Source organism: Rhinopithecus bieti, unplaced genomic scaffold (genome assembly GCF_001698545.2).
Source record: "Rhinopithecus bieti isolate Rb0 unplaced genomic scaffold, ASM169854v2 scaffold_22439, whole genome shotgun sequence".
In the NCBI taxonomy this organism is placed as follows: domain Eukaryota; kingdom Metazoa; phylum Chordata; class Mammalia; order Primates; family Cercopithecidae; genus Rhinopithecus; species Rhinopithecus bieti.
Window position 1 is genome coordinate 285321 of NW_016810838.1, and position 15962 is coordinate 301282.

Consider the following 15962-nt stretch of genomic DNA (forward strand, 5'->3'; position numbering starts at 1 on the left):
AAAAAAAAAAAAAAAAAAAAAAATCCCAACTTGTCAGGATGTTCATTAGGTAGTTTTCTAACACTAGGATTAATATATAAATAGAATGTTATTTATTTAAACAAGTATAATTAAATTTATTTAGTTATAATTGATTAAGAATTAAAAAGTATTAGATTTATTTAATTAAAAATAGGATTTTTTGACTGGGCATGATGACTCATGCCTGTAATCCCAGCATTTTGGGAGGCTGAGGTGGGTGAATCACTTGAGGTTAGGAGTTTGAGACCGGCGTGTCCAACATGGTGAAACCCCATCTCTACTAAAAATACAAAAATTAGCCAAGGTGGTAGGCACCTGTAATCCCAGCTACTCAGGAGGTTCAGGCAGGAGAACTGCTTGAACCTGGGAGGCGGAGGTTGCAGTGAGCCAAGATCATGCCACTGCACTCCAGCCTGGGTGACAGAGTGAGACTCTGCCTCAAAAAAAAAAAAAAAAAAGGAGGATTTTACTTTAAAATCAGAGGATAAACATCTAAAAAATCTAGCATATTCTTTTCATTTTATAAATATATCTTATAATGTTAAGTACTGTTAAATTAACACTAGATTTTTTATAACGATGAATGTATAGTGTTTTAGTTTGTGTCAGATTAAGAGTGTCAGAAAGATGTCAAAATACGCATGAAAATCAAAACAATTTATTTTATCTTTGGACTTGTTATCTAACAAATAAGACTGCTTTTAACAAAACAATGTTCTTCTGAATATATATGATCAAAAGACAAAAAGATTTGATTAAAGGTTACAAGTATATTAGATTTCCTTCACTAGTCTTGTATATGTCTGAAATAATAGTAAAATCAGTGGTAGTTAAGGGAACTAAGAGGCTCTTTACAAAATCTATACTTTGTCAGATTTGGCTTTCACTCACAGTAAATGTAAATGTCTGGTGGCTGTGCAGGGGCATGGAGTGGGGAAGGATTTTTTCACCTGCTCCTTACCTGCAAGTCAGTTATATGTCATAGAAAGAAGACCGGATATTCTCAGATTACTATAATCTGTTTTAGAAACACTGGCATACCAGGAGGGACAGGCAGTGGGAGCAGTAAATCCATGTTGCAAAGGATCAGGGGATGCATTGTCTGTAGAGAAATTAGACACAATAATAAAACCAACGAAGGGTCTGTCTGCTTTTTATTGCCACCATTCATCATCTCAGTGCTAAAATATCCTCTCTGCCTGGTAGAGCAGACTAGCACCCTCCATCCCCACCTTGATATGCCAGTCTTAAAAAGGATTTCTTTTCCTATAATAGTAACGACTTTATAGAAATTATATGTGTTCCACTTGAAACCATCCAGAATGATTCCTCTCAAAATGAAAACTCAGTTTTTTTTTTTTTTTTAAAAGATTGAGCTGAGAGGTAATAGGATTCTGTTAAGAATTGGGCCAAAGAGAAAAACGGCTATATTCTTCCTTTTCGTCCTCAGTAGTTGTTTAGAGTCCTTTTATGTGAGTCTTCTTTGAGATGATTTTAATCATCTCGTCTCTGGTCTCTTTATCCTTGGTCATGCCCACTTTAGCACATTTCAGACACACTGTCAAGACTGATCCTCATAAAGTACATACCTGGCCATAGCGCTCACTTCTTCAAAAATCCTTTTGAGTCGGCCAGGCACGGTGGCTCATGCCTGTAATCCCAGCACTTTGGGAGGCTGAGGTGGGCAGATCACCTGAGGTCAGGAGTTCGAGACCAGTCTGGCCAACATGGTGAAACCCCATCTCTACAAATGATATAAAAAATTTAGCTGGGCATAGTGGTGCCTACCTGTAATCCCAGCTACTCAGGAGGCTGGGGCAGGAGAATCACTTGAACCCAGGAGGTAGAATTGCAGATCATGCCACTGCATTCCAGCCTGGGAGACAGGGCAAGACTCTGTCTCAAAAAAAAAAAAAAAAAAAAAAAATCCTTAGAGTCTGATTTTACCTATAAGACTAAATTCCTAGAGGCCATGGATGGTGTCTAATACATTTTTTTAAATCACCACAGAACTTAGTTCATGCCTCTGAATGGAGTAGTCACTCCCTATTTGCAGCCAGAATGCCTTAAAAATTAAACCAGTGATCTGCTACAAAATATAAACAATTACCCTATAAAGTAGCATGTTCTGTTAAATTGTGTCATTTATTCAACATATATTTATTGATCATCTGTTACAAGTGAAGTATGCGCTTTGCTGTGTTGAATAATTTTCTATCCAAGTTTTGCTTTTCCTTAAGCAACATTAAGAGATTTTTTTTCATTTTTACAAAAGAAACAATAAGAGAAAATTAAAACCTCTCTTAAGATCCATGAGATACATAATTCATATATCTATTTTAGACTTCAAATCTGATATCATTCATTTCAGAAAAGCACAGTATATGAGTTGTAATCTGCTTTAGGCCCTTAGTCTCTAAGTAGACTGGAAACTAAGTATACAAAACTCTGCAAATAAAAAACCATTGAGGTTAAATAAAATTTACAAAAACAAGAGGTCAGCTATGATTTCCATGGGTATTTGCAATTGATGATTTTTCAATAATTAAATATTTGGACATATTTACAAGCCATATACGTGAACGCGTATGTGAGTTTGTGTAACAGTGTGTGTGTTGTGTATAGTATAATTTCAGGTAAGAATTCAGGAAAAAGGAAAAGGAGGTATGATGGACCCATAGAAAGCAGCACTGGGACCATCATTAAGTTACACATACATGATTCTCATGGCCTTCCCCAACACCACCCACCAATGCTGTTGACTTTGTGACAAGAGGTTCACCCACTAGAGCTTACTTATAAAGTTGGTCATCCAGGTGCATTAGTAAGATGCTATAATTTAAACCAAAGAAGCATTCAGAATTCTTGTGGCAACTCTGCCTTAGAAGGAACAGTTATTTTTATGTGCCACCCCTGGTGGCAGTCTGTCTTTTTGAAACAACTCTTGGATTTATTTAATATGAATATGCTCCAAAACACAGTGGTACAAGTCATACGGCCATGCCTCTGCTGCTAAACCTGATTAAGTCCGATGGCTTTGAGGAAGGAATTCCTAAAAACAAAAGAAAACTCAATACAGGGCAGAAACAAATTTTCAAAACAAACAAACAAAAAAATACTGTCCTATATCATTTCATCTGCTTGGGACTCTCAGAAAAGGGATGGTGGTATCAACAGGAAATCTTAACTTCACTCAAGTCTCTGCAGAACTGACCACCTAAACTAGTACTTTCCCTAAACTTTTCTATTCTATTTTTTCCTGCTTTATGGGTTTCATAGGAGTATCTCCATATGACACCCTACAATGTGTTAATTTGTTTATTTTGCTTGTTGCCTGTCATTTTTTCACTAGAATGTGAGTCCCAGGAGAGTAGAAACTTCTACTGATGTTTTCACTGATGTCTCTCCAGTGTCTGAGACAGTGCCTGACCCAGAGTCCATCCTTACAAACATTTGTCGAAAAAATACATGAAGAAATGAATGAACAAATGAATTCATGGCACTCTCAGCTGTGTTTTATTTTTCTCTGTTCTACCCAGCTTTTTTTCCTTTAATCAGAGTTACCAGATGACCGACATTGGAAAAAACTTACATGTTCCTTGAATCTTGAAAAATAATAAATAAGAATACAAGAATAATGCTCATAAATCCCATGCCTAGTTAACCCTTCTTAATAGAGGAAATAAGAGATTCTCTGACTTATTCACAAATTGGGCCAAATAAGAACTTACAAGTAATTCCTGAGATAACTGACAAAGGGTTAGTTTACAAACTCAAGCCTGAGGCTGGGTCAGATTGCTGCCTCCGTGTGGTTCCTCCTCCTGCAATGTCACAGACAATCTGTCTGTCATTGCAGAGCAGGTGGCCAGGCAGAATAACGGTGTAGATATGGTGACTGTGTCAGCTAACCAGAGCCTGCACTGCAGCTACAAGGAGATGATTGCTATTAAGTTGCAATTTGCACTGGAGAGAGGCCAAAGAGTTTACCCTATCACCAGAATCCTTCTTTCCATCTACACCAGTCCCCTTACAGGGGACAATACGTGTTCTACTAATCATGTCCCAAGCACCAAAAACTGCTCTAGATGCTGAGGAATAAATGTTCAACTAGAAGGGGGCCCCACGGTAATGGACTGGACTTTCTAGATCATATCCTCCAATCTGCCTATGTCAGGTGAATTATATTACCCACTTCTGCCCCTTAGGGACTCAAAAAGGCCCTTAAACATTTGTAAGTCCTCTTAAATTTCCAAGAAAAGTCCTCATTTTTATATTATATTAAATAGTGAAATTCGATAGAGCAGCAGAAAAGAAACTGAGTTGTGCCAGATGTAAAAGAGCTTTATCACTTGTCTTTGCTACAAATTAGCTATTTGACCTTAGGCCCGTGGTTTTCAGCCCTGACTGAATGGTAGAACCATCCCCAAAAACTTGAAAACAAAACAAAACAGTGCCCAGACTCGACTTCTGAACAATAGAGACAGAATGTCTAAGGGTAGGACCCAGCTTTCAGTATTTTTTAAAATAACCCAGCTGATACATGCATACAGCCAGGATTTGGCAAATCTCTTTGTGCTTTCTTTCTCAGTCTGTAAAATGAGAGTAATCACAGCGGCCCCCACTAGTTCATAAGGATTTCTTACATAAAAATTAAATTCGAGGTGGCAAAAAATGTTAATGTCTACACAAACAATTTATATTTTGGTTTGATAAAGACATTCTTAGGACTGCTGAAATAAACCCAAAGGTGACTTTTGTGTGACTGGATAATACTTTTAAAAGGGGAAATAGAATGCAGTTTCTGAATATTACTTGTTTGTGATTACTAAGGATTCTGTAGGTCACACTGTATGAGTCTAAATTTTTAAAGAGACGAGAGCATACAGTTTCATTATTTCCAGACACTTGCAGTAGTAGCAGAATCAGCATCATTAAAATCATGGAATACAACACCTGTAAGTTTAGTCTATTTTCCCCTTAGGTTTCATCTTCAAGGGCTACTGTCTGAGCATTGTGGTAAGCACTAAAACATTGGCAGCTCTCAGAAGAGTCTAATCAGTGAACAGCAATTGAAGATACAGCAAGGGAGCTGTATATCATAAACGGTGGCTTGGAAAAGAGATTTATGAAAAAGACTGAAGTGTAATCTCGCAGGGACATTGCTTCAGAACTGGATTGTAGGGAACAATTGCCCGGTACAAGGCACCCCAGGGAGATTATCTTGAGTCCCTATTTGATGAACAGTCCTGGAATCAATGTTGAGGAAAGTATGTTGTATAAACTTAGTTAAGAAGTTTATGCCCTACAGAAAAAGTTCCTAGTTAATAAAATTAATGTAATGTGACAATCAAAATTTTAGTTGTAGCAGGATTTGTCTAAAAATGGCTGTCTTTGAAATTCTACCCTCAGTTTATAATAGAGATAAGATTAAATTGATACCCAGACATAAGGGAAAAGAATTATTGTGAAGGAGAGAAGAATTTATTGCCCCTTTTAATCAATCACTAACCACACTCTGTACTTACAAAATCAGAAAATGCACAAGCAGCTTTTTTTCATTACAGAGAGGAAAGGTACTGTCTTGATGTAGAAACATATATTTTTTTCTGGGTTATTCATTGCATAGAACTCTGTATAACAAAAACAATAGCATAATCAATATCAATAATGGATGACCTGATTATGTAGAATCTAATTATATATAAATTTTAAAATTTACATTGATAATATGTTCATGAAACTTTACCAATAATATTTACCAATAATAATAACAGCAATATCATTTGCTCAGCAATTACTATGATCAGGAACTATGCCAAGCTTCCTATATACATTTTATCCTTCCCATAGCACCTTGAAGGAGAGTTTATGATCCATGTTTTCCAAACAAAGACACTGAGATTTCAGAGGTTAAGAAGCTTCCCCAAGGTCACATAGCTGGATTTGAGAATCTAACACAGATATTCTGACTCTAAAGCCTTGGCTCTTAACCAATCTGCTACTATTTTCTGACCCACTAATTAATAGCTCTAGCTAATGATTCTGCCATTGAGTTACCATTGATAAAGTTGTGGGATAGAGACTAGATATTTCCTTAATTTAAAAAGGGGCAGAAATGGAAAACAGAAGTGTCAGGATTTTGTACAAACCTAATTCTTTAATATCAGTTGCTCAAATGTAGAATTGCAGGCCTCTGATGTCCAAAGACTATGACAAATTCATTGGCGACTCAGAGGAAGTAGCTGACCCCATGGTAATGCAGAGAGGAGGAGGGTTGTGACTGTGAGTCTGCCAGGAAGGCTGTCCCAGTCTGTGGACTGTTATGCAGGAGCAGGGCTTACAACTGGGTGAGGTACAAGAGTGGTGTTCAACTGGTCAAAACAAAACAGAGAAGTAAAAGTTTAACTGCAGGAACAAGTCTCCAGGGAGGAGGAAGAATAGCACTTAGAAGTCAACAAAGAATTCTCAAAGTTGTCCCCAAAGCAAAGAACCTTAGATCTACTCATCAGCAAAGAAAACCTAAAGAGCAAAACTGGGAACCCAATGGTTCACCTGAGATTCTTAGGTATGGAAAAATGACTAATTCTAAGCTCCACTCACTGGCCAGGCTAGGGGTGCTATTATATAATAACATTTTCTTATGTAGAAATCAGTATGAAATTGAGCCTATGAATGAACAGATAGGTGACTAGTGAAGACTGGCAGAGTAAGAAATGAGGTGAGGGATGACTAAGACTATATTAACATACTTCAGAAGCTCCGAGCAATGGAAGAGACAATAGAAGTACCTCTGATTTATGTAATTCAAAGTAAAAATGAAAAGAATTTCAACAGAGGATTGTGCTTGTTTTCCCTATGATGAAAAAATATTGCGTGCTTTAGTAAACTATTAAATATTTTTAAAAACCTTGGTAACCTGATCACATGTCTAAATTTTCTATAGACTAGATTAAAAGTAGAGCCTAATTCACAATATTTACACTTGGTCTGAAAATGAGTTTGCTAACAGATCCCCTGAAGGTTTCCTAGGAAATAGTTTATGAACATCAGAACCATCTTTCGAATATATCAAATCTTAGTGATATCCCTGTGGAGTCCCCTGAATGATTGTGTCATACTGCTTTGGTTAGATAACAGTGGAGGCCGGTGACTCTTAATTCCAAGTCCAGAGGAAAGAATGGCAATCAATAAGGAAGGCTGCCATTAAGAAACATTACTGCTATTAGAATGTAAATTATCACCTTCCTCCATTGAACGTTTCTTCTTTCCAAAGCCACAGACTGCAGCAGCCTCATTTTTTCCTTTCTCAGAACCATAGTCTTCCTCAGCCTTGTGTCTGTGATGTAGCCTTTGATAATTCTCACAATAAAAACCCACTCATGTATGACATTTAGGAGGGAGCAAAAGGTTGGATTTGCCTTGGGGCCCTGGAACCATTATAAAAATGTCTTTAATGAGAAATGAAAGGCAAAGAAAATTAGGAGCTCAGAAACTGACTGAACCAAAAAGGATGCCATATCGCTAGGCACTAGGCTGCCTCTCAATAGTTCTAGATAAACAGAAGACCATTTTTTTTCCCCAAGAATCCAAATCAGTCTAAAAGCAGTTTTGATTGGAAAAGAGGAAGAAAAGGCCAAGAGGTAGCCTTTCAGTTTCAATGGTCAAAGCAAAAAAAAAAAAAAAAGTCATAAGACAGATTTTGGGCATCACTGGAATATAGACATTTAAAGAACAGGGTTCTTGTCACTCCATGTCACAAACATGCTTACAATTTCAAGAAAATCTCAGCTTTCACTAAGTGGCCCATGATAGCAATAAGAGGCTACATTCTTTCCACGAAATCTATTCCAATGAGATATGGCCCACTCACATTTTTATTTAGCTTTCTCTTTGTTCCTTCATTCAGCTGTGTCCTATTTCTTATGAGTGGAGTCTTTAGTTATATGCTTTCCTTAGTGTCATTTAGAAGGCAGCTACTTTTCTCTCCAAGCCCCTTTCATTGAGTGTGATCCAAATATCTGCTACTGACACTCCCTTAAATTCAGGGACTGTAAGTAATTTTTGGTAGAGGACATATTCTAAAAGAGACAGTGACCTTCTGTCTCTTCCCACAGGTCACTCTGTTTATATCCACTAGTAAGTGCAGTGTAACCAAGTTTGTGTGGAAAGTAGCTTCCAAGAAAATTTAACTTATAGCAAGGAAAGAAAAATGTTCTCAGGGAAGAACGATTCCTGCAAATTTATGCGACACGAAGCAGTTTACAGTATCCTCTACAAAGTCAGTATCCATGACTGCTGGCAACAGACCCGACTAATTAAAGTGAGGTCCTTATTCAGACAGCATCAGCATCACTTGAACACATGCCTACCCCAGGACTACTCCAAGTGTATTAAAAAAGAAACTGCAATCCCCATGTGATTCATACTCACATTCATGTTTGAGGAGTATTGACCTAGAGCAGTGGTTCTCAACCTTCATTGCACATAGGAATCAACCAGGCATCTTACAAACAAATTAAGTCTGTTTGGGGCCCACCTGCAGAGAGTCAAAGTTAATCAATTTGGGGGTGTGGCCTAAGCACTGGGATTTATAAAGCGGTCCAGGCGATTCTGAGGTGCAAGGAGGATTGAGAGCCACTGGTGCAGAGGCAGAAGAGGCTATTTTCTCCATTCCGTCCCTCTGTTGCAGAGGCAAACTGAGGTTCCTGGAGTCAGAATCATTTGTGGTGACTGCCCCGGTTGCACCGTAAGTACAGGGGGAACGTCTCCACCGAAAAAAACTTTCTGCCTGGTGCTCTGCACGTCCCTTCTCCCACCTTCCCCAAGTAGCTGCTCCTAATCCCCCCACACCTTGGCAAACGACATCAGTGGCTAGTAGCAACTGGTGTTTTAAAAATACAAATTTGGAGCCCCATTTGAGAGCTACAACAGGAGAGTCTGCATCAGATTCGGCCTCAGAGTCTACAGCATCTGACTACATTCCCAGGTGTGTCTGATGCGCAGCCAGGTTTGGGAGCTAGTGAACTCCACAGCAGGTCTAGCCTTTCACCACGTGAAGTCATTAAGGGCTTGTAAGAATGAATGAGCTGTCAAGAGAGGAAAGGCCTGGTGCAGTGCTCCTTTATTAATTATGGGGAAAGTGATTTATTGGCAATGATAATGCTTCTCTTGGAAAGGGCAAAGAACAGTTCGTCGATTGCTGCATTAGGTCTTTCCCAACTCAACCTTAATGCTAGGCTTTTACTCCTCACTGTAGTTTAAAACCAGTACGGCTTTCACACGAAACAGCCTCAGGGTCTTTATTCCCAGGTGAGCTGCATCTTTGAGGGAAATACTAACACAGAGACTCTTTTCCAGTTCTTGGCCGGAGGACACCCTCCCCCCAATATACCTGTTTGCTTGTGTCAGCATCTAGTATGCACAACGTATAGTTGTGCATATCTGGTATGTAGAAAAACACAGGGTGAGGATTTAAAAAAAAAAATCGCTGATATATGCTCAGACCCTTTTGCGAAAAGAAAGCTTCCTTTAGCAGAAGGGCAGGAAGTGGGGGAAGAAAGATAGTTGGATTAACAAACTCAGAGGTGAGAAACGGGTAGGCGAATTGGGGGTCAGGGTTCTGTCTGCGGAAGAGGCGAAGAGGGTTCAAAAGAAAAGTTGCAGTGCCTGTGTGCCCGTGTCATCGATGGGCTGGGTGCGGGAGACAGCGCTAGCGCGCGGCCACAACGCACTGCGGGGCCGAGAGCCGGCAGGAAATCGGAAAAGCTGCTCGCCGGCAGAGGCTGGGAGGCTGGAAGGGCTCCCCACCCTCTCCGTGCTCCAGAAACGCGCCGTCTCTGCCCCGACGCGATCGCCCGGGGAGCCTGAGGGGCGCGCAGGGGGCCCTGGGGTGCTCGGCGGCCGCGGGGCCGAGCGCGCGTGTGAGCCAGTGCGAGACTGCGGGCGGCGGGCGGGCGAGTGTGCGCGGGAGACAAGGGGAGCGCGCCGCCGCCCGGGCCCCGGCCCTTCCCAGCCTCCCGAGCCTCCGCGCCTGCCTCCCGCGGCCGCGCTGCACCGCTGCCCGCCGCCGCCGTCCGCTCGCGCCGGGGCGCTGCACGGGGAGTCAGCCTACCGCCGCCGCCTGCTTTGTGCTTTCCCACAGGAAGTAATGGGAGCGACCTTCTTCCTGGATCGGGAAGCTGTTTAAAACGAGGGAGTGCGCCGTATTTCCTTACTAGCGTGGGAGGAACGGAGGAAGAATCCATTCACACTCCCCCAAACCAGGTAGGATCTTATTGATGGGCAGGCATTTGAGGCATTTGGGTCAGCAGACCGAGAACTTTTTCCATTTGCTGCCGAAGGCTACACTTCCCTTTGCTTTGGGCAAAAACGAGCGGCTCTAAATTTGTGTGGTGTGTGTTGTGGTGTGTGTGTGTGTGTGTGTGATGGGGTGTGTGCGCGCCTGCACATGTTTTCTTGGGTGTCGCGCCTCCAGAGTGAAATGCTCGGGCTGGTTGCGTCTGGGCGTGAGGGTGCCTGCCTTGCCAGTGCAGGCTGCCGGAGGAAGAAAAGGCTGCTAGGAGAGATGCCTGCACCCTGCACCGCCTGTGCTCTGAGGATTCAGGGGCAAAGAGCTAAGTCCACCCCGGAAACGCAGAGCTGCTGGGGATCAGGGTCCCCACCCACTGGACTCTTCTCCGCGGTCATCCCTCCTCCCGGTAATCCCTGGGGTCTTTCACAAGGGCCACACTTCCGAGCCCTCTCTTTTCCAGCGGCGGCTGGGTGCTCATTCACGGACTGCGGAGAGGAGGGATGTTGGCGGGCGAAGACAGAGAGGAAGAAATGTAACGGTTAAGCAAGGAGTGGGCTGCAAGTCCCCGTCTCTGGGCACTGTGCCGTGGTTGCTTTGGGGATTCTTGCCACACAGAGGCATCTTTCCCTAAGAGATGGAAGGGAAGCTTGCAGCTCCTTCTCTGCCTCTGGTGAGCTTTGCTGGCTCTTGGGGGAAGTTGGTCTGTGTTCTGAAAGTGAACGATATCCTTTTGGGCTCCCCTTAATGCAGAAGAGGCGGTCTTATAGCTGGACAGCCGGGCCAAAGAAACCAAATCTGGCCCAGGCGAGCTCTTGAAAATACAGTATGTGTGCATCCTTGATTCTTTTAAAATCCACCCCCTGGCATCACCCTCCCCCCTCCCCCCCCACCCCCACCCCCCCCCCCCCTCCCCCCCCCCCACCCCCGTGGATGCTGGTTGCTGTTTGATGAATTTGCTTGGCTGGAATTCGTATTTCCCTCTCCAAAGTGGTAGTGGTTGAGTTGAGAGCAGGGTTGATGATATTTAACAAAGCATTTTTAGAAGAGAGCAATGTGCGTGTTGTACGCAGTAATTGGAAAGTCATGCTTTGCAGTAGGTATCCTTTTAAAGACCCCAATCCTGCCTCCCCTGAAGCCACTCTCTATCTCTCCTGCTAGTCAGCTACTAGTGGTTGTGAATATAACAATACAAACTTTGTCCTGCTGGAGGTGTAAAGACTAAAGAGAGAAAAAAGGATATCAGTGGGAGGTGTAGTGGAAGAAGCTTTTTTAAAAATGACAGATGTGGTGAAGACAGTACAAGCGTCCTGATCATGGAGGAGCCTCTAGCTGAGTAGGTGGAGATTTCTGATCAGGTCTGGTTAAAGGCATTGCTGGAGTATCTCCAGATATGAGCAGTTGAACATGCACAATCTGAGACTTGTGCAAAGATTTCCCAAGAGAAAGAGGGAGCCACCAGGAGAGAATTCTGAAAGTATATCTCTGTTTCCCATGCCCCCACCAGCGTGCACGCGTGTGCGCGTACACACACACACACACACTCTCTCACACTCACATGCTTTCTCTCTCTCTCTCGAAGCTACTCCTGCAGCCAGTCAGGAAAAAAAAAAAGGAAAATGAATCTAGATGTTTCATTCATTTCAAGTAAGAAGACAAAGCCGGAAGAGGGATGATTGGTTTTAGGTTCCTCTTTCAAATCCTGTGTTACTTGGATTGAGCTCTCTGGGTTTGCTAAACTTGCTTAAATGGGAGGTTAGGCGGGTGTGAAAGCAGGAGGAAGGAAGGGAAAACTAGCTCCATCTTTCGGGCCTTCTGAGTGAGAAGGTGGGGGAGGACCTACTTATTTCATCAAGAAGCAAGATGTGTGCTCTTTAATGCTTTTCATTTTACAAATTCTGCCTGCTTGAAGAATTCCATTGGGATCTCACAGCTCTCTAGCTAAGATTTCTCACACCTCCTATAAAAGAAGCCCTGATTTTGCCCCCTTAAAATGGTTGTTGTCTTTTTTTAAAAAATGGAGTGATTAATTCCTAGAAAAACAACAGCAACAGAAAGGACTGAGCAGCAGAGATAAACCATTATTTATTGTTGAGCTGTATAGGGCTACAAAGGATGTAAGAGTGTCATGACAATCAGAGTTAATTTACTCTGTCTTGAAAGCTTAACAGGGCTGAAAGAGGAGAGTAATGAACTAAAATAATATGAAGGCTGTATTTTCTTTGTATCTATCTACCTGTCTACTTTATTATTATTATTATATAATGGTTTCTACTGTAACGTTTCAGATTAAGAATTAGATAGTCCTTTTGTTGGCCAGGAGAAGAAAAGAGCTTGGGAGTAACAGTGCTTTGACTCCCAGTAAAATAAAAAAGGAAGGTGCAATATAGTCAGTAACACCTATAGGACTATTTGCAGGAATTATGTTAATTGCTCCATTAAGCTTTCTATGTTTTGGAAAAATAAAATATATTCCAAGAGAACTTCAGCATTTGTTAAAAGCTATGTTTAACATGCTTTGGCCAGGCAAAATAGACTTCTATTTACTTGCAAAATAAGCACGATTCCTTTCCTCTTAGTATTCAATCTATTTCTTTGACAAAATAAATGATGAGAAAAGCTCGGCAGATCCAAGGAAGTTGCAATTCCCCTTTAAAAAGCAAGCCATAGATGTGGTTGCCTCAAAGTAAGTGCATTTTGGGACATTAATGTCTGTCTGTTTTTTTATGTTGCAATTCAGTGAGACAAGTTCTTTGTTCGTGATGCCTTTAGGTACAGGGAGGATAGTATATAGGTAAGAAGGAGACTGCCCTAAAAACATGGAAATAAACAAAATTCAAACTGAAATATAAATTAAATCTGGAAAAGAAATGCAGCCTCTAAAAGAGGCTATGAAACCACACATGTTGCATGTTTTATATTTTTGTAGTATGTGTGTATGTTGCTTTCAAGTAAACATTAAATTGTCACTTTGTATTTGCTAAGAATTTAGGAATCAGTGTGCTATTATCTCTACTCATTCTGGTCCCTTTCTTTGTTTTTGCCCCCAAGGATAAATGTGTTTTGCTAAAATATTATCCAAATGTCACTCATACTTGTAGTTAAATCCTTCATCATAACCTCCCATACCTCATAGACCCCTCATCATAACCCCTACCAAATGGTCTCCCATCTGACCACATTCTACTGCTCCCTCTTGTGGCAAACATTCTCCCTGACTTTCTCTGGGTTCCTGAATCCTATCTGACATCACTTATGGCTCCTTTAGCTTTCTATCACTTTGACTCTAATTCTTGGTAATAACGGTGGCTAACAAAACCAGTGGATTTCTGTACTAGCTGTTACCACTTTTCTTTTTAAATGAAGGTATTTCTGTTCCCTAGAGATATAGCTGAGATTTAGTGGAAATAAATATCAGGTGTTTTCTGACCCATTGGAATGGACTAGATTCTGAGAATGTGAGCTTTCAAGGTCTGCCTTTGAGATTTGGATTTGGATTCAGGACTAGTCCAGTGGGGCCTAATTAAGTACGGTGGGATTACTTTCAGTTTTCTTTCTTCATCTTCCAAAATCTCTTTTTCTTTCTCTGTCTCTCTCTCACCGGCCTCCCCACTCTGTCATCCTCCATCCCCAACCCTCCATGCACACATATACATTACAAAATACATTTTACATAATACATATTTCGAAGACCTAATCAATGATTAGGTTCTCAGTAGTACGTATTAATCAAACAGTCCATTTTCTGATGTATTTTTCCAGTGTATTGACTTAACTTATAAGACAGTTGCTTATAGTCCTTGCTGCCTCAAGTGATTTTTGTAGGTTCTCTTTGCAGAGACTATATTGAATAGTAGGTGTTTACATTTACATTTGAGATTGTCCTTTGATCTGCCTAGCCAAGAGTGTAGACAGTAACAAGACAAAAGTTTAAGTGAATCACATTTCCCCCTTATCTGAAACTTTCTAGTGAATTTCTGTATAAGGAGGGGAACACGTGGAAGAGGAAAAGCTCTGGCAGCTGAAGCAAGAAAATGCTTTTGTGATCAAGGGCAAGTGCATTGCAGGCAGCAGTCTATACAGGGATTTGAGGGTGGGCAAAACATTCCCAGGTTCAAAGCATTTATTTCTTGGGCAAAATAGGATCTGAAACTTTCACAATTAGAACCATTCATTTGAATAAAGGAATTATATCTAGTAGACCCTAAGAAAATGAAATACCATCCGAGAAGGAGCTACCATTAATTCTCACAAATCATTAGCATATGTTCATTTTTTTTTTTTTTTTAACTTGGATTGGTTTATCAGGTCAGCTGGCAGACAAAGTCCTGAGGGCCTGGAACACAGGAAAATACAGAGAATGTGAAGTTTAAAACTAGGTTGCTGCCCAGTTAGTGCACTCAGAGGGACGTTTTGGTGGGGAAGTTTGGGGGATATGAGTGCCCAGGAATGGGGATGTTGATGGAAGGATAGAGAGTAGCCAGACAAAGGCAAAGATAAACTCTCCAAATTTGGCTTCTAGAGCAACGAGGGTAATAACAATTTGATGCTTTCTTGAAGATTTAACCGTTTAAGTCCTCTGAGGAATGGGCAAAATATTTTCCCTAGAGTGAGCTTATATCCTTAAAATCTTGAATAGATTCGACTGTATCATTTTGCTTTATGTATTAATGCCCGTAACCTAGAAAATGCTAATGTGATACCAGTTCAGACAAATGGTTTCTTGCACATGTAACAGATCTAGGAAACTAGATGTAAATATTAAAGATCATCTTAATTTTTTAAAAAAGACAAGAAAGAATAATTACTTTGATGTCATTGCATGGGAAGTGAGAATAATAATTTCCTGGTTGGATCCAATGTGAGAGGAAGTCAAACAAGGTAGTGATCCAGCAATTTTCTTCAAACCATGATATTTATGGAGCACTCAGTGTATACAAGGCCCTGTGCTTGGCTTTTCAAAGAATGCAGATGATGAAGAAAAGTTAGTGACATTTGTTGAGCACTTTTTATATGCCAGGGACTAGTCTGAATGCTTTACACACGTTTTCTCATTGGATGCTTATGAGTATCCTGCAGGGTAAGGAAGCATCGTTATTCTGACTTAAGGATGAAGACTGTGGTTCAGTGAAATAACTTTGGCCAAGGGCTAACAAGCAATGGTTAATAAGGAAGGCTCTCCAAAAGCCATGCTCTACACTGTTCTCTGTTCCAGGAATATCATGATCTAGAACACGTATACTGAAGTACAAGGCTGAGCAAGAAAGATCACTCCACTGCAACTGAGCAAAATGCTGAAGGAGTTGAAAGGAAGAAGAGAACATTGGACATGGCTTCACGGAGGAGGAGGCATTTTAATTTATTCAGAAAGAGTGAAAAGGATTTTGGAAACAAATAAGGCCTAGCCACTTTTGAAACATGTCAAAGAGCCCCAGCTTATTTATGACAAGGCAACCGTGGAGAAATGTTAGGGCAGTTTCTAGACTCTTTCATTCTGTTCTGTGTCCCAGTCAGGACCATGCCACAGAAACAGGATCTGAAACAAATAATAACATAAACTATTGCACAAATGCATTTTACACTTGAAACCAAAATGTAGGATGAACTTCCAGCATGGCCTTGGAGGAGAGACGCTGTACCAGTCAGAGGTGAG

The 15962-nt window shown here is 41.0% G+C and overlaps 1 protein-coding gene across 4 annotated transcripts in view; it reads left to right on the forward strand.

Annotated features, from left to right (window-relative positions):
• Positions 1-15962, forward strand: part of SLC8A1 (solute carrier family 8 member A1) — a 404513-nt gene that overhangs the window by 42230 nt on the left and 346321 nt on the right. For 2 of the 4 annotated variants that reach the window (XM_017892947.1, XM_017892948.1), the window contains exon 1: positions 8639-8767. The exons of 1 other annotated variant lie outside the window; for it this stretch is intronic. The gene's annotated coding sequence lies outside the window, so the exon portion shown is untranslated. Of the gene's footprint in view, positions 1-8638; positions 9008-15962 lie in introns of those variants that run through there. One more of the 4 variants, XM_017892946.1, reaches the window with a different exon arrangement.